Genomic DNA, 20,261 nt, shown 5'->3' on the forward strand with positions numbered 1-20,261 from the left:
TATTTCAATTAGAGGCAGATATAAAAATACTTTCACATTACCATGTCACATTTTTATTTTTCATCTCTTCAACCTGGACAAGGTTTGGTGGTAAAAGATTGTGTTGGTCTGATCAGATTTTTCCATTTCCTGCTCCTTCTAAGAGATAAACCAAGGACAGCTAAGGGATGTAATCCATCAGAGTTCCTGTCCTGATTATGTCCCAGAGTCTCTTTTCAGAGAACTGTATCTCATACCTCCATAGCATTAATTATTAAATTAATAGATGTTCATTATGCATCAACCGTTTCCTCTTAATTTAAAGCACCACTGGTCTATTCTAGTCTCCAAGATTCAAGACTTTTTATTGGTCAAATGCAAATAGTTCATTGCAATGCATACTTGTTCAGTCATTCTTATTTCACGGATAATATGCAAAATAAACAGTTGTGGAGCATGACCCGGACACAGACAGGCAGACACGTTTAAATTACCCCACACATGATTATTTACAAAGTCCATATTTACAACAGTGCTCCACAGTCCCTAAGTCCCCAAAGTTCTGGCCAACAACAACACAATGCCTTACTTCTTCAGGCTGCCCTCATGCCTCCTCCCAGACCTTGTCCTTCTTCCACCCGACTCAAGTCCTGAATGAAGGGAGGTGGCCCCTTTTACAATCACCCGGATGTGTTCCAGGTGTCTCCCGGCAATCTTCCACCGGCACTCCCCAGTGTGGCGGAAGTGCTGGCTGTGTACCCGGAAGCACTCCGGGTGTCCCCAACCCTCTTCCCCCCAGCATTTCCGGTTGTGGTGGAAGTGCTGAGGTCCAGGGCTCCCAAGGCATTGGGGAGCTCCTGGCGGTGACCACGGGCCCCTATAGGGTTGAGCTTCTAAGCTCTGTTCCCGTGGTCCCCAAAGCCACCAGGGCGGTCGCACCACGTGGTCTAGGGAAGGCGTAAGCCCTCTTCCGGTCCTCCGGGTCACCCCTCCAGCCACCTGCGACACAGTCAACAATAGTGCAAAAAGGGACAGTGCAAACAGTGCAGTGCAAAACAAATCTACCATTAATACATGACAATAGTGCATGTTAAAAACAGTAAGCAATAACTATAATAATATAGTAATGCAGTAAACAATAATAGTTAGTGGTAGTCCAGTACGAAGGTCCAAGTCTTTAGAGTCCTGGTGCTTCCTGTCTTACTATATGGTTACAAGACATGGATGCTATCCAGTGACCTGAGACGAAGGCTGGACTCCTTTGGTACTGTGTCTCTCCGGAAAATTCTTGGGTACCGTTGGTTTGACTTTGTGTCGAATGAGCGGTTGCTCATGGAGTCCCGAATGAGGCACATTACCTGCATTGTGAGGGAGCGTCAGTTACGGCACTACGGCCATGTGGCACGTTTCCCAGAGGGTGATCTGGCTCATAAGATCCTCATTGTTGGGGACCCGAGTGGCTGGACCAGACCAAGGGGCCGCCCACGTAACACCTGGCTGCGGCAGATAGAGGGTTATTTCCGGAGGGTGGAACTGGACCGCGTGTCCCGGTTAAAAACCGGGATCCTGAGTTGTTTCGTTGTGTAGTGTCAATGTCAATTTATTTATATAGCACATTTAAAACAACATAGTAATGCTGTGGCCAAAGTGCTTTACAATAATAGAATAAAAGAAAAACAAAACAATTAACATAAAACATAAATAGAAATAAAATATCTGAACATAAAATAAAATGCATAATAAATAGAAGTAATGTTATATACATAAAAAATAGAAGTAATGTTATATAATCACAAAGAGGAAACAGTATTACTGAAGGTCACGGAATGCAAGTGAATAGAAATGAGTCTTTAATCTTGTTTTAAACAGTTCAATTGTAGACGACTCCTTTATATGATGAGGTAAAGAGTTCTACAGGTGAGGAGCAGCAGCTGCAAAAGCCCTGTCCCCCTTGGTTTTACACTTGGTACAAGGGACAACCAGAGACAGCTGACCAGAAGATCTAAGCACTCTAAATGGCTGATGTAAAACACACAGTTCAGATAAATAGGCAGGAGCAAGCCCATGTAAAGATTTAAAAACTAGCAGCAAGATTTTAAAATCAATTCGAAAACTGACAGGCAGCCAGTGTAAAGAAGCTAAAATAGGAGAAACAGAGTCATACTTTATTGCCCCAACCAAAAAGTGAGAGGCAGCATTTTGGACCAACTGTAACCTGTGTATCAGGGATTTGTTAATCCCAGAATACAGCAAATTGCAGTAATCGAGGCGAGAAAAAATAAACGCATGAGTAGCTATCTCAAGATCCCTAGAAGATAAAAAAGGCTTTATCTTACCTAATAGACGAAGTTGGAAAAAGCAACTCTTGACTACAGAATTAATCTGTTTCTCAAAAGAGAGGTTACTGTCAAAGGTAACATCAAGATTGCAGACTTGAGGTTTGGAAAAGACAGAGAAAGAGCCGAGAAGTCCAAGACCAATTTGGGCTTTAGCTGATGGACCCACTATAAGCACCTCCGTTTTATTTTGATTTAGATCAAGAAAATTATTAGCCATCCAGGATCTTAGTTCAGACAGACAGTTGTAGAGTTGATTTGTTGTAGAGTTGCAGACAGGAATATAAACCTGAGTATCATCCGCATAGCAGTGAAAAGAAATGTTAAATTTCCTAAAAATCGCTCCAATAGGGTGACGGTATATGGAGAATAAAATAGGACCCAAAAATGTATCCCTGAGGAACACCATATTTAAGAGGAGCAGTAGATGAAGAAGAGGAATTAAAAGTCACTGAAAAGTGTCTACCAGTTAAATATGACCTGAACCAGTTAAGAGTAGCCCCTTTAAGCCCAACAAGATGTTAAAGCCGCAACAGCAATATCTCATGGTCAATAGTGTCAAAGGCAGCGGACAGGTCAAGAAGGAGAAGGACTGCCACATCACCTGAGTCAGTAATAAGAGAGATGTCATTAAACACTTTCAGGAGTGCCGTTTCAAAACTATGATAATGCCTAAAGCCAGATTGGTAGATCTCAAATAAATTATTGGAGTTAAGGTGATCAACCAATTGATTATAAAGAATTCTTTGTAGAATTTTAGCCAGAAATGGCAGTTGGGAAATTGGACGAAAATTGGCTAAACTCCAGGATCTAATTCTGCCTTTTTTAGATGGGAACGGACTGCAGCATATTTAAAAAATGAGGGCACAACCTCCGAACTAATAGAATCATTGAAGATGGCTAGTAAGGGTGGGCCCAACACATCAAAGGCTTCCACTAAGAGACATGGTGGTACAATATCCAGAGGACTGGGGGCTAGTTTAAGGGTGTCAATAGTTGTTTTTAGCTGTGAAAGTGAGACTAGATCAAAGGATTCTAAGACAATGTCATGATTATCAGTAGGAAGTTCATAGCCCGTTTGAACAATGCCACGGCGGATAGTATCGATTTTGCTGACAAAGAATGATAGAAACTGGTCACATGAATGAACAATGCTATTTGATCCCATTGCAGAGTGGGGGTAAATGGCCGCATTAATTGAATTAAATAAGACCCTAGGATTCTTTGAGTGACGGGATACTAAATCAGCAAAGAAGTTTTGTTTCGTTATCTTAACTACAGCCTGAAAATTGAAAAGAGAAGTCCTAAAAATTTGTTTACAGACAAACAGTCCGTCTTTTTTCCAACACTGTTCAGCAGTTCGACAGGTGCGGCGCAGTGATCGTGTATTTTCATTTAGCCAGGGAGCAGGTCTACCCTTATTACTGCGTATAAACACTATGCCAGTGCATGCTCCCCAACTTGACTTGACTTGTAGCCCAGTAAAAACAATTATACTGTTAACTGCTGGTACCAAAGGTAGTCCACGTTAACTGTTAATGAGAATGGCTTGGAAGAAAATAATGTTCCTGAATCTGGATGTCAATGTTTTGAAACTAGGAAACCTCCTACCAAACTATGGGGGGGAAAAGCTATTGGGTGGGGTGATTTGTGTCCTGCAGCGATTAAGGTAGTTGTTGTCAACAGAATGTAGTTCAGCCTTTATGATCTCCTGAATGGACCTCAAAACCCTTTTTATGACTCTCCTGACTGAGTTTTGGTTCTACTACCCCTATAGGGCCCTATTGTTCCCCACCCCATTGTTCAAAGTATATGTATATAAGTGTGCTTGATAATCCATGGAGGACAACCCCACCCCTTCGAATTTGTGTATTTTATACCTCATCACAAAGAGTAAGAATGAAACCTGACAGTATAATGAGTACCAAGGAAGCAACTTGCTAAGCATGTATTCTTTGAGCTTTGCTGAGCATTCATTTGTAAAAAGTGGCAGCTCCATTTCTCTGTGCAATTATAGTTGCAGCCTGGTCAGTGGCGCTGTTGTGCTGCAACATTTATTTGTGTGATCTGTAGGCCCCATTTCACTGCACCAAGGCAGAAAAAGGACATGGTGCCTAAGAATAGACCCCTTGCCACAATGTTATTACCAACAAGTAGAAACAAGTAAAAAAACATTTGTCCGCCAGTGTTCTTTTTTCTGAACCATCACCAAGTTTCAATTAAATTAGCCAAAGTATATTTAAATATTTAAAGTATTGTAATCGCCCAAAGATTCGACGTCAAGATTTTGATGAATCTCGACATTTTAGACATCCCTGAGTCCAAAAATACTGTTTTTAGAATTAGGTCTGTGTGTCTGTCTGTGTGTGTAAACATGATAACTTGAGTACGCTTTCACTTAGGTCAACCAAATTTTGCATACAAGTATTAGGTACAAAATGTAGATTTCTATCAACTTTTGGGCTCTTTCCGTTAACCGGAAGTGGTACTTTACCTTTTATTCATGCAGCTGCAGTGTCTGGTTTATTTAGTTTTTCTGTTGTGGGTGAGAAGGTTTACCCGACTATTTGTGTATTTTGTATTTTTGTTCTTTCTTAGTAGTAACCTACAGTCCTAGATGCACCATCCTGCTAAATGTTGGCTTTTTAGCTGAACAGGAAATAGTGTTTTTGTGTGAATGAGTGAGTCAACTTTGTGAGTCAACTCTGTGTCATAGACTGACACAGAGGCATGTGTAAAATCTTTTATCTTCTTCACCTGTGGGGCACATCTTCCCCATGAACCCTACAGGCAAAACACAGTCCCAAAAGCACTTAAACCACAACACACAACCCTTCCTCTGGCACCACCACTCCTCCCAGGCAACCTCATCCTCTTCCTCCTGATTCAGGCCCTGAGTGGTGGTTGCCAGCCCTTTTTATAGCCCACCCGGAATTACTCCAGGTGCTTGATCACCTGCTTCTGATTGCACTTCCGGGCAGGGCTGTAGAGTTGTCCAGGCTGGCCCATGCAGCACCCCCTGGTGGCCACTCCAGATCCCAACAGGGCTGTGGAGAGCTCCATCTCCAATGAAGCCCTGTGGGAAACTGAGGCATCATCCTCAGCCAGGGAGGCTGCCACCAAGAGTCCTGAGGGAGGTATTGAGCAGTCCATAATTGCTCCCCCGGAACATGTGTAGAAGGGGTGTATATATATATTGTGAGCTGCGAAGCTAATCGTACCCCCAAAAAGATACAGACACCCCTGGGAAAAGCCCTAGGAAACCCCTAGGAAACATAGACAGACTACCTTCACATTTCTCCTTTCCCTTCTGCCCGGCTCTGTTTTGTAATCTGCCTCCCGCGCGGTACTCCGCCTTGTCAAAAAGCCTACACGGGCTTCTCTCAGTTTGTTAAATTGATTTTCTGCTTCTCTCTCTCTCTCAGACCTCTCCTGCTCCTGGCACATATTCCTCCAAAGAAGAAAAAGTCCTTGGAGGCTTTTAATTGACAAGCGGAGGTGCTAAATCTTTTCAAGGAGCACGTGTGAACCAGTTTTAAACGATAAATGTTTGTTTGCAGTGTTTGAATAAAATTCCAGTCTCTTCAACTTCCAGATTGTCTTCTATGCAATTTTGTAACCCAAGCGTGACAAGTGGTACCAGGAGTGGTTGCACAGATGGACGCACAAGCACAAGCGGAAGCTGAATACCTTTTTCGAATCGCCCAGAATGTTCCTCTCCCATATGACCCAGAAGATGATTTGGATTCCGAACGTCCTCCCTTCCAAGTGTTCAACCTCCGCCTGTCCGGCGAAGAGATAACCAACAGTATGTTCAGCCTCCAAGAGCTACTCCAGTCCTCAACGGTATGTTCCGCCTCCACCACCACCAACTCCTGCACATGTTGCTAGACGTGTTGTTCCTTTGCCTCCACTTCCGGACAATGCTAAGAATGTGCTGTCGAAGATGGGTCCGTCTGATGACCCAGAGCTGTTTCTTTTGGCTTTTGAACAAGTGGCGACTTTGTTAGGATGGGACAAACGTCATTGGGCTGTTATCATTACCCCGTTTTTGTCTGGTGATGCCCTACTTTCATTACGAAGTGTACCTAACAAAAAACTTGGCGATTATGATTGTTTGAAAGATCAAATTGTTTTGAGGAAAGCCACGACGTTTTTGTCGAAAGGTTTTGCACTCTACAACTGGAGGCTGGATATGGACTGTTCCATTCGTGCACAAATACAAGATTTGATTCATAAAGTGCAATGCTGGTTTGAGGGAGATAAGGTGGAGCGCATCGTTGAAAAGGTTGTTATGAACATAGTGTTCGGTATACCTGCACCGATCAGAGATGAGTTTCTTCGTCACAATCTTGAATCACTGGATGTTATTTCCCAACATTTAGAAGGCTCGCAGACCGCTTACAAAACAAGCGGTAACTTCAATACTCCGTGTCCTGTGTTAAAACCTATAAGGGATCGCCCAGAGTATCCTCGTCAACTTGACCAAGGACCAGACCGTCGTCAACCTACAGCAACTGATAATCGAATGTCGTCGGCTAGACCTCCAGGGAACGCAGTTGGTGCAACCCCGAATGAGGTGCCTGCTTCTGGAGAAAGAAATCGTAGTCATGGACGTCACCGATTCAGTACTACTGAACGAAGATGTTTCCGGTGTGATCAACCTGGTCATTTGGTGAGAGATTGTCGTCTGTCTCCAGCTCGTTCAATGGAAATTGGCATAGCGGAGGTTTGTTGCTCGTTGCTTGTTGCTCCCGGAACCGTCGAAAAAGAAAGATGGCTTATTTTTTTCGGTGAAGTTCGGGGGCCGAGAGGTGACAGCGTTATTGGACTCAGGCAGTGACCTTTGTGTTGTAAGACACGACTGTCTTGATGACAGTTACCATAGTAATACTGAGACTGTTAACATACGCTGTGTACATGGAGATGTTAAGAACTATGAGACTTTACTTCTTCCTTTAACTTATAAGGGTCGTTACTTTAAAGTGTGGTCTGCTGTTTCTGATTCATGTCCTTGGCCTTTGCTGATAGGCAGAAGGAATGCTCTTTTTCCTATATTAATGGCTGAACACCGGTCGCCAGTTGATTCACCTGTTGAACCTATTCGGGGGGGGGGGGGGGGGGGGAGACGGAGAACTGGTGGCAGTTGGGAACAATTTAGATCCCAATTTACATATTGAACAGGATCTATCAAGTGAGTCTGAGGAAGACTCCCCCCAACATTTCTCAGATTGGAATGGCCCTTCCACATCTTCTCAGATTGTAAATGTCTCAGAAACAAAACCTAGTACTAGTAAGCAGCCGGATTTTGTATGCTTGCAGCGTGCTGATAGCATGTTGGAGTATGCATTTAAACAGGCTTACACTGCTAGTGACTCCTATTACCAAGACCGTGAAAGCGAGAGCTTAAAAACACCACACTTTCTGGAGAAAGATGGTTGTCTTTTCAGAGTGATTTCGGACCATTTGTTAGGTGATTTTATTGAACAGTTAGTAGTACCTGAGGGACATAGAGAAATTCTTTTGCAGCTGGCTCACTCTCACATCTTGGGGGGACACCTGGATACTGATAAAACCAGAGAGCGGTTATCGAAACGATTTTATTGGCTAAATATGGGAAAGGATGTTGAACGTTTCTGCACTACATGTCCTGATTGTCAAATTGTCTCTGCTTATAAGCCTCCAAGGGCTCCCCTTTGCCCTATGCCTATTTTGGATGTCCCCTTCCAGAGGGTGGGTTTAGACATTGTAGGACCTTTGCCTAAAACTAAAAATGGTTTCCAGTATATGCTGGTGTTAGTTGACTATGCAACGCGATATCCTGAAGTAACTGCTTTGAAAAAGGCAAACTCCTCCTCTGTGGCCAAGGCTCTCTGTGTAATGTTTACTCGTTTTGGCATTCCTAAAGAAATTCTAACTGACCAGGGCACACCTTTCACTTCTCGTGTGATGAAACAATTATGTAAACGGTTTGCTCTTAAGAAATTGGGCACCACCGTTTACCATCCACAAACTAATGGCTTGACTGAACGATTTAACAAAACCCTGAAACAAATGATTAGAAGAGTTGGTCATAATGATCCCACAACATGGGACACTGTCCTGCCTTTTGTTTTATTCGCCGTACGAGAATCACCGCAGGCATCCACTGGTTTGAGTCCCTTTGAACTATTATTTGGCAGATGCCCAAGAGGCGTCCTAGATGTTGTTCAAGAAGAATGGATTGGACATGAAATAACTTCACTTGGAGAGGGTTTTGCTGAGCGAATAGTTTCCTTACAAGAAGGAATTTCCAGACTTTCTTCTATTGCTGTAGAGCATCAACAACGCGAACAGGAAACACAAAAGCGTCTATACGATAGACGCAGTCAGCTTCGTGAATTCAAACCGGGCGATCGTGTTTTAGTACTGGTACCGTCAGACCCACACAAATTTCTAGCTAAATGGCAGGGCCCAGCAATTATTGAGGAGTGTATGGGACCAGTAAATTACAAGGTTAGAATACCTGGTCGGCGAAAACCATTTCAAATATTGCATATTAATCTCCTAAAGAAGTGGCACGACAGACAAGAGGTTCACACTACTTTGACTGCTGTTTCTCAGACCGATGTTGTCATTGGCAACGATTTGACTGATTCACAAAAGACAGAGTTATTAAACCTAATAGAACAGAACAATGATGTTTTTTCAGACTTGCCAGGCATCACTAGTTTAACAGAACATAAAATCTCCACTGAACCCGGTGTTCGAGTGCAGATGCGGCCATTTCGAATCCCGGAAGCACAAAGAAATATTGTACGCGAAGAAGTCAAAAAGATGCTAGAGCTGGGTGTGATTCGTGAAAGCAAAAGTGACTGGTGTTCTCCAGTTGTGTTGGTTCCCAAGCCGGATGGTTCGGTTCGCTTTTGTATCGATTTTAGGCGCTTGAATAAGGTGTCTAAATTCGATGCTTACCCAATGCCCAGGGTTGACGAGCTCTTAGAGAAACTGGGTCAGGCAACCTATATTTCCACACTAGACCTGACAAAGGGTTATTTGCAGGTACCTCTAGAGGCTAACAGTTGTGAGAAAACAGCATTTGCGACTCCTGATGGACTTTACGAATTTACTAGACTCCCGTTTGGTCTTCATGGGGCCCCTTTAACTTTTCAGCGAATGATGGATCAAATACTGCGTCCACATTCTGAATATTCTGGGGCATATCTTGATGATGTGGTGATTTTCAGCAATGATTGGCATTCACATTTACAACGTCTACAGGCTGTACTTGATAGCCTTAAACAAACTGGATTGACTGCTAACCCTAAGAAATGTAAACTAGGTATGTCTGAGACTCATTATCTAGGTTACTCGATGGGCAGGGGTTTACTTCGTCCACAATTAAGGAAAATACAGGAGGTACTGGCTTATCCACATCCTAAAACGCAAAAACAGGTACGCGCTTTTCTTGGACTAGCTGGTTACTACAGGAGATTCATCCCTGACTTTGCAAATAGGGCTGCTCCTCTCTCAGAGCTTACTAAAGGAAGAAAAAACCTATTATATGGACACAATCTTGCGAACGTTCCTTTTCAGATTTAAAAAAAGCTTTGTCTTCTTATCCAGTGCTACGAAATCCTGATTTCTCTAAAGATTTTATTCTACAAACAGACGCTAGTGCATTCGGGGTAGGGGCAGTCCTTTCCCAGGTACTTGATGGTGAAGAACACCCTATCACATACTTCAGTAGGAAATTACTCCCCAGAGAACGCAATTATTCGACTATTGAGAAAGAATGTTTGGCGATTAAATGGGCTATTGAAGCACTACGCTATTACTTATGGGGACGAAAGTTCACATTAGTAACTGATCATGCCCCTCTACAATGGTTATACCGGCAAAAGGATACAAACTCACGTCTTATGAGGTGGTTCTTAGGATTACAACCTTACAATTTTGAAGTCAGACATTGACCTGGCTCTGAACACATTAATGCTGATGTGCTGTCACGTATTTTGAACCTGGTCTGGAAAATCGCTTGATTCACGGAAACGTGAATAAAGCTGAGGAAGGGGGTGTGAGCTGCGAAGCTAATCGTACCTCCAAAAAGATACAGACGCCCCTGGGAAAAGCCCTAGGAAACCCCTAGGAAACATAGACAGACTACCTTCACATTTCTCCTTTCCCTTCTGCCCGGCTCTGTCGCGTAATCTGCCTCCCGCGCGGTACTCCTCCTTGTCAAAAAGCCTATACGGGCTTCTCTCAGTTTGTTAAATTGATTTTCTGCTTCTCTCTCTCTCTCAGACCTCTCCTGTTCCTGGCACATATTCCTCCGAAGAAAAAGAAGTCCTTGGTTGCTTTTAATTGACAAGCGGAGGTGCTAAGTCTTTTCAAGGAGCACGTGTGAAACAGTTTTAAAAGATAAATGTTTGTTTCCAGATTGTCTTCTGTGCAATTTTGTAACCCAAGCGTGACAATATATATATATATATATATATATATATATATATATATATATATAGTGGTGAGTGGCTGGGGTGGTACCCAGCTGGGACGCCCAGGAGAACCAGAGAAGGGCTTATGCCTATAGGGGCCCGTGGTCACCACCAAGGGGTGCCCAAATGCCTGAGAGGCCCTAGCCTTCAGCACTTCCGCCACACCCGGAAGTGCTGGGGGGGAGAAGACCAGGGACACCTGGAGTCCTTCCGGGTGCAGAGCCGGTACAAAGCTAATCAGGAGGCACCTGGACCACATCCGGGTGTGTGTGAAAGGGGCCGCCTCCCTCCATTGGATGGCTGGAGTTGGGAGTGCAGAGGACCAAGTCTTGGTGGAGAGGAGTGGAGGCGGTCTGAAGTAAGAAGGGGCATTGTGTGAGGGCCTGGACTTTGGGGGAGTTTTGGGGGTTGTGTGCACCTTGTAAATAGAGAATGGAGAATAAATGTGTGTTGGTGTTTGTACCATCGGTGTCTGCCTGTCTGTGTCTGGGCCAGTTACCACTATATATATATCTATCTATATATATATATATATATATATATATATATATATATATATATATATATATATATATATATATATAGATAGATAGATAGATAGATAAATAATATAATTATACATGTTTTATAATGAGGTTATATAATGTTTTAGAAGCCGATCAAGCTAAAAGCACACAAACAAAACAAACATAAAGCCATATGAACTGTCAATTTCATTTCCTTCTGCTTGTAACCAGAATTTAATTTTTTCATTGTAACCAAAGCTCATAGATGAAGATGGAGATGTAATCTCACAAATTAATTGAATGCTCTGTTCAAGGACTTAGTTTCCATTTTACCACCACATTCTGCTATAGTTCTGGCAGTATTTCTGCTGCTGGGCCAGTTCATTGGTTTCATGATCATGTTTACTCTGACTACAATAAACTCTAAAAGGAATTTTTAAAAAATACTTAGCAACTAAGAAATAATAAAATTAGCATTGCCTGCTTAAACTAAAAGTGTAAAAAAATAGAATTTGACTTTCAAGGGGCAACACCAACTTTACTTGTTAAATTTTGGGTCAATTATATAGTGAGAGCTGAAAATGAATGGTCCAGAATGTGCTGCTAAAGGCCAACAGCTGTTTAGAATTTCCTGGAATTTTCAAGGACGCAGTAGTCTGATAAAATCAGAAATTGTAGTATAAATTGGGCTATGCTTCAACAATAGTCACTACCATTTTTTCTGATTACTGTGATCCACAAGAATTAAGCTCCTACACAGTGCAACAGATAACAAGTGTCTGTTAGTGACATTGTTGCTGACATAAAGGGAAAGAATTAATCAGTCAGCTACACTTGCCATTACTTGAACAGAGAAAGAATCAATAATCCTCTCATCCAACACTAACCTCTCTGTAGCTTTTCTTTAAAATCCACAGACCACACTCTAAATTAGGTATGTCAATGGAGGTAGAAAGGCATAACCAGACAAGTGTTTAAAGCCCCATGCACCTTATTACCTGAACCTTGATAATATTTTATTAACACTAGAAAATCTACTGGAAAATCATATACTGTATACGACGAGAGAGACTGGTCCATTTCAAAAATTGATACGTATGTCTTAGTAACCATGGTTGCCACCTGAAATTATAATACACATAAGGGAATGAACAAAGCTTAAAATATAATGTATAAAGTATTTTCAGAGAGTAGTTCACTAATGATGATCAGCTAGGCTTGTGTGACCATAAAATACAGTATATGAAAGAGTGTTACAAATCCACATAAATGGATTGCCTTGATGGAAAAGAACTTGCAGCCATAACAACAACTTTTTCATCGGATTTCTATTATTCCACCACAAAACTTCAGGAAAATTAACCACTGCAAATAAATTTCAGGGATCCCTTTATCTCACTATGGATCAGGAAAAAATATTGTATGTAAATTTAATTTTGGAGTTGACAATGCTTAAAAAAAATTGCTGGTGGCCCTGAATGACAACTGACAGTAGCCATCTATCCTCAAATGTTGACAGCTAATTCGCCTTTTTTTCGATGCCATAGCTAATGCAATGCTAGATCTTACCTGCAGGCTGAGTGTATTGCCAAGTGGTGCTTCTGGAGAGGCCACTGTCAATTTTTTCATTCTGACTTTTCCTTACTGTCACAAATTGTTGCATGCATTCTTTCAAGAGGCCGGTGGTATGCACCATAACAGTTTCAGTGTGATTGCTGTGGAAGCTGTGCTGCATTTGCACTACTTGAGCTAAAATTGCTGCTATTTAGACAAGAATAAAATAAAGGGTTTTTATCTGTCACTATGGTAGTATGTTATTTGTGTTGCCTTTTCCTCTGCTGAAGCTTTACTTATGACTGTCCAGCTTTACTCGGTGGCATATGCTCTTGTCAGTCCTGTTCATAACATTCTTATTTCAACAGGTGTCTTCTTCTTTGCTGTATGTCTCTGTTGTTAGGATGGCCAATTTTTCAGTCAAGGACATTCGTGAAGAGTTTGTTTTTTGCTTCATGTGCTGTTGCTGCTTAAAAATCTACTTTCTTTTTCTCTTTCCTATCCAAGTCTGTTTCCTGCCTTAAACTTGGTGATGTTAAGTAAGGCACAAGCCCCAGCAACCCCAAATAAGATTAAATGGATTCCGTAAAAGGCATGGTTAACTTCTTCTCTTTTGTATTTTAATCATATTCTTACAACTTACTTTCAAGTTTAGTGTAATATTTTTTCCTGAATACACCCTCAGAGGGCAACATCTCAGCATTGCATTGCTTGAGCTTCTCTGAAGAGTTGCTGCTTTTTGCCAGTGCTCAGTTCACTGTTTGGAAGATGAGAGTGTTAAATCTTTCACCTGCCTGTAAATGTTCAAGCTTCTTTTTAGATTGTTCTGTCATGCTCCATCTTGAACCGTGCCCTTTCTGCTGTGTTTGATCACACTTTCCACATTCTTACTGTAGTTGTTCGTGACCTGTATGTTCAGTGGTCATGTCTCCCACAATATTTGAGCAGTCTTTTGATGCAAAGTGGTGTGATTATAGCATTTATTCAGGCTGTGAACAATGCCTCAGGGCGCCGTCATTGATTTTCTTGTGTTCCTTGAGTGTTTGAGGTTTTTGAATTCTTTTGTCTCCACTTTTCTTCTTGTATACTACTGATATATTTTTTATGTTTCCTATTTTTTTGTTTTAAAATTAAGGATGTGTTGGAGTTCAAAATATTTAACACTGGATGCCGATCCTAATGCAAACCTCCTTTAGGTACCTTTTACAACAGGGGTCGCCAACTCCGGTCCTGAAGGACCACCATGGCTGCAGGTTTTCTTTCTAACCCTTTTCTTAATGAGAGCCCTGTTTGTGCTGATAATTAACTTCTTGTGAATTTATTTTAATTGATTAATTTTTAAGATTTTTTTCCCCTGAATTTCTTCATTCCTTTTTCCTTAAATGGCACCCAAACAGAAATGAAATGTGAAGTGAGTGAGCCAACAGAAGATCAATTAAGTCAGGGACTCAAACTCCAACCAATTTCACTCCAACCAGCTGCTTAATGAGGTGCAGATTCTTGTCGTTAATTAAACTCGTTCTTTAATTCCATGGATTGTTGCTACTCTCGTGGTACATTAGCAGACATTTCCAAAATTGTTGATTTTCTCTTTTCTAAGTGCTCTGATAAAGTGTTTTGGGGACCTGAGCAGATCAACATTCCTGAGACCATCACCTTTCTTTATTTTCGGATATTGTATGATGGACACCAGTTATTTTAGCTCATTTTGTATCTCATTATTATTTGGCTGCTAATTAAGGGAAGAGAGCAAGAGCAAGTCAATTAAAATTAGTTCAAAAGAAGCTAATTAGCAGCAAAAACAGGTCATTCATTAAGAAAAGGGTTAGAAAGAAAACCTGCAGCCGTGGTGGTCCTCCAGGACCGGAATTGCCGACCCCTGTTCTACAACACAAAGCATAGGTGCAGTAGAGCTCATAGTACCCATTGGGCACCCCAAACATGCCTATGTCATCACATGAACCACAGATTGGGGAACCCTATTTACAGTATAATGGTTCTAGACCTAATGCACTCTGGAAAGGATGGCTTTGTTTCAAGGGAGATGAAGGAGAGCCAGTGAGTAAGAGGTGTGAAGGAGGAAACTGTGGTACAATAAAGAAACCTACTCAAACATAGGGAGAACGTGCAGATTCCACATCATCAGTGAATTGTAGAGCACAGTAATCTACAATTCTGAAGTAGCAGTGATGAGAACTGGGCAACACTTAGCTTCAAGACTAATTGCCTTTCACAAAAAGGTGAATAGGATCTTGCTTGTCTTACCTTATTTACAAACTTTCAGAAGGATATATGGACATATGATAAATTCATAATGCAAATGTACTGTAAACTGCTAAATCCAATTAAAGAGCTTCTAACAACAACAACATTTATTTATATAGCATATTTTCGTACAAATGATGTAGCTCAAAGTGCTTTACATAATGAAGATTGAGAAAAAAGACAAAATAAATTAGAAAATATAATTAGGGAACACTAATTAACATAGCTGCGGTGAACTGTTGCCCTGCCTGGGGTTTGTTTTCTGCCTTGCACACTGTGCTGGCTGGGATTGGCTCCAGCAGACCCCTGTGACCCTGTAGTTAGGATATAGCAGGTTGGATAATGGATGAATGGATAATTAACATAGAGTAAAAGTAAGGTCCGATGGCCAGGGAGAACAGAAAAAAAAAAAAAAAAAAACTCCAGACAGCTGGAGAAAAAAAATAAAATCTGCAGGGGTTCCAGGCCACAAGACCGCACAGCCCCCTAATATAAATGACTTTAATCAATCCTCATTGTATTCAGGGTTCACATGGAAGAACTTGATGATGACAGTCATGTGGACTTCTAGCCTTTAATCCATCAATGTAGTGTAACAAAGGTGCTATATTGCACCTGACCCGACACAGATTGGACACGGGAGGCACGTTTAAAATAAAAATAAACTTTTATTTTTCTTCCACTGTGGGGTACGTCTTCCCCATAATCCCCACAGGCACAACACAGTCCTCAAAGAACAAACTACAACACCAAAACACTCCTCTCTTTCTCTTCCACCACCACTCCTCCTCCCGACTCTGGCCCTTGAGTGGTGGTTGCTGGCTCTTTTTATGGCCCACCCGGAAGTGCTCCTTGTGCTTGATCACCTGTTTCCGGTTGCAGTCCCTGGTGGGGCTGAAGATTAGTCCAGCTGGGCTGAGGGACCCATGCCGCACCCCCATGGCGGCCACCCCAGATCCCAAAAGGGCTGTGGAGAACTCCATCTCCCATGAAGTCCTGTGAGAGACTGAGGCACCTCTCCAAACCTGGGGGGCAGCCATCCAGCATCCAGGGGGAGGTACTACACCATCCAGGGCTGCTCCCCCTGCATACACATCGAAGGGGCGTCCCAGCCGGGCATGGGGCCCGGCCGTCCGCTACAGTAGGGACATCATTTCAATTTACTGCTTTAGTTTGTTACATGTAATATACAATAGACCACTGCAAATATATCACTCAGGTCTGCTGTGAGCTGGTACAAAAGCTTGTCCCTAAGAATTGGTCTTTTAAAACTGTTAGACCAGGACATGGAGCACTGAAATGAAAGAATAGCAGGAATAACAGGCTAAAGTCAAAACCCGAAAGCCAGAAAGATCAAAGACTGATGCTAAATCAAAAAGTCATAAAATAACTTGCAAAAATCCCTTTCCCTACATAATTAGGAAGATTTTGTGAGGTTTGTTGTGTTCTTAGATCAAAGTAACAATAAAAATGATTTTTAGCTGTTAAAAATAAAAATTGATGTGCCAAAATTGTTCTGCAGATCAATAAACACAATGTTGAATTATAACTAGAAAGCAGCAAGGAAGCTCACTGGGAGGTCCACAGAACATGAAAAATTTCATATTTACCTATCCTTAAGAGTATGGTGTAAAATATTCATATTAAAACAAAAAAGTACTGAATTTGTAATCAACACTTATTGAGATCCTCAATACCTTACGGAATTGTTAGCATTTTATTCAAACTCCATAATAATAAAGACTCATCTGTATTCTATAAATTTTCCTGTCCTCATAGGATAGTTGGATTATAGAAGACAATTAGGTTAATGACTGGGGTGAGCAAACAGTATGGTAATATTTTTAGACTTTTTATTCATAATACATCTATTAAAAAGGATTATCATTAAACAGAATAACCAAACCATCCACATCACTCTTCATCCATCTTAATAAAAGTGTTTGTGTGTCTGTCCAGTTGCTATATCTTTGCTATTCCAATAGATGGTGCATCACAAAACATTAACACTAATTTTACAAATCCCATACCAAATGGCATATAACAGATACAAATGTATTACATGGTGCTCTGCAAACGCTAATGCTGAGATCTTCATTGATTATTTAGATTTCAACCCATCTTAGACAGGTAGCACAGCTAGTTATACTATACCATATTCAAGATGAAATGCATGCATTTAATCCATCCATCCATCCATCCATTTTCCAACCCGCTGAATCCGAACACAGGGTCATGGGGGTCTGCTGAAGCCAATCCCAGCCAACACAGGGCACGAGGCAGGAACCAATCCAGGGCAGGGTGCCAACCCACCGCAGGACATACACAAACACACCAAGCACACACTAGGGCCAATTTAGAATCGTCAATCCACCTAACCTGCATATCTTTGGACTGTGGGAGGAAACCGGAGCGCCCGGAGGAAACCCATGCAGACACGGGAAGAACATGCAAACTCCACGCAGGGAGGACCCGGTAAGTGAACCCGGGTCTCCTAACTGCGAGGCAGCAGCACTACCACTGCGCACACCGTGCCGCCCCATGCATTTAATGCTTCTTATTATTTTCTAACCCATTTAATTGTGAAATCATAAGAATCTTTACTTATTTGCAGTGATACTTTAAAGTGTTGACTTGTCAATCTGTTATTACCTGTAACTGAAGAGTATCATTTTTGATGGATTTACTACTTTAAGACAATACTGTATACTGTGATGGTTTGTTCTTTCTTACCATACAGTAAAATCTTGGTGTGAAAGAACAAGGAAATCTGATGCCTTAAAGCATGTTCTTCTCTATTTTTAGGACAGGACCAGATGTCTCAAGAGAAAGACACATCACTTATGGGTTTTAAGACGTCCAAGAGAGTCTGACATGACTGATAAGTTGGAAATTATAATAATGCCTCTTCTAATCACATGTCAGTGGGGCTCTAGAAAGAAGGGGCATGACCAGAGATGGGCAGGTAATTTCCTGTGAGCTCTAGAGAAAGAAAAGAAAACGTACCTATGGTAAGAAGGCCCATCTCCATTAACTGGCAACAACTTCAGCTAGAAATGATACTTGCTGAACATTTATTATTTACTATTAAACTTGTCCAGAGCTTCGGAGAATAGAAACTTTAGTAAATGAGTTTTTCTAGCAAGAAATTATTTTAATTATGATTTGTCAACAGAATTTACTAAGATGGCAAAATTACTCAACGTAGGTATGAACAGAGGGAGACGTCAAAGTACAAATTAACAGAAAAGTAAACAAAGCCCTGCTTGCTGTCTGGACATACCTTACAGGTCCTGAATCCTTGTCTACCAATTGGTGTGGCTTGTCCACTTTCCTATCAAAATGTATAAATGTATAATAAAAGTACACCCTTCACACTTCCCATCCCTGAAATACTGTCTTCTCTAGACTCACCTATCAAATGCTCATCCAAAATCCTCCCAAGTCTACACTCAGCTGGCCTCTACTGGAGAGGCAGTTTTAAATCACACCATGCAACCCTGGGAATCATTTCCTGACTCAAGGTGAGCCTTCCATTTGCTCCTGGGACACCAGGCTAAAACTCCCTCTTAACACCTTCTAGTGTCCTTACACTCCTAAACTGAAACAAGGATGGAATATTCTTGTAGAAGAATTACCTGATTTATTGTGTGGAAACCAAAATTAATTCCAAAAGAATTAAAAATTAGCAACTATTAAATGAGTTGCGACCAAAGGTGTCTCAAGATTATGCAGAACTCTAAAGATAGAATGCACCATTTCATTTACCGGAGATAACTTAAGACAGTTGCAAAGGCGGGCTGGCACATTTGTGTCTAATGTTTTAAAATAATAGGGGAGACTGGGAATGGATAAGTAATTAAATTTGAATTTACATTAGAATTTCACTTCTTAAGTAATGCAGCACTATTAAGTATGAAGGTATTATTACTTTTCAAAAAGATGTAATGAGTAAATTATTGTTAAACTAGATAATTCATTTAAAAATAAAAATGAAAACTGATGTGAGAATACAGATAAGACAGCAGCTGACAGCTTTACTTTTTATGTATATAAACCAATAATGAAAGGAGGTAGTGTTCAGAAAACATTCACTTAAGATGTAATGGATTGTCTGAGTGTATCTATTCTGTTTAAACTCTTTTTTTCTCTTTTGTCATGGCAAGAAAGCTATTCTGAAATCAAGAGGCAACTTAGTAAAGAAAACAGTTTTTGGATTTCTTGCCATTTCTTTGACATTAGCTACTATTAAGGCTGTGACATAGTCTACCTTATATATTTCATGTTTTTAAGGTAAGACAATTATTCTTAAAGTATGTCTTTCAAAATATATGCTTAAACATATTGTGTTGTATTTCTCTTTGCACAGATGATCAATGATCCACTCAGACAAGCACTGAAATGATACTGTACTGGCTATAATGGGGCAAGAATATTTGCAGTGCCTCTCAAGACATCATTGTATTGATTAACTATCTCATCTAGAGATAATTAACTGTGGTCTAATTCTAGGTCAGGGTTGATTTAAAGTTGGAAAAGTGCCCTTCAACTGATTTGAACACAGGGAAACTGTCGGGGTCATTTACACAGGCCTATGATTAAAAACGCCAAGGTCGTAAATCTACAGATATAAAACAGATTTGTCATTAACTATAAAACAGATAGAGTGTGTCCATATTTGTTTGTTGGTTACTTCACATAATGTACAGTGAAGAAATTAGATTCTTGGAGGAAAGCAGGAATTTACAAAAAAATTCTGAAAGAAAAGAAGAACATCATTGTTAGATCATAAAATTCTGTTTCAATCATCAGCATAGGCTTAAGATAGTAACACAGCAACAAGCAGAGATAATTAATTAAAGACAAGGAGCCTCATGTATAATAGAGCGTATGCACAAAAATGTTGTATATGCCTGTTTCCATGCTCACATCGAGATGTATAAAAACTAGCACATTTTCACGGCAGCCTCAGACTATACACATTTCTGCTCAGTTTTGTGAACAAGAGGCACCCAGCGTCAAAGCAGTGGTCTTGTTTCTGTGTGCTTTCCCTTTCTTTTTTATATCCATGATGCAGGGTTTATTTTATACACCAAAGTTAATTGTATATCATTTACAAATGTAAAGCACTTGATTGTAATCAATCT

The sequence above is a fragment of the Erpetoichthys calabaricus genome, chromosome 4 (assembly GCF_900747795.2).
Source record: "Erpetoichthys calabaricus chromosome 4, fErpCal1.3, whole genome shotgun sequence".
Classification (NCBI taxonomy): domain Eukaryota; kingdom Metazoa; phylum Chordata; class Cladistia; order Polypteriformes; family Polypteridae; genus Erpetoichthys; species Erpetoichthys calabaricus.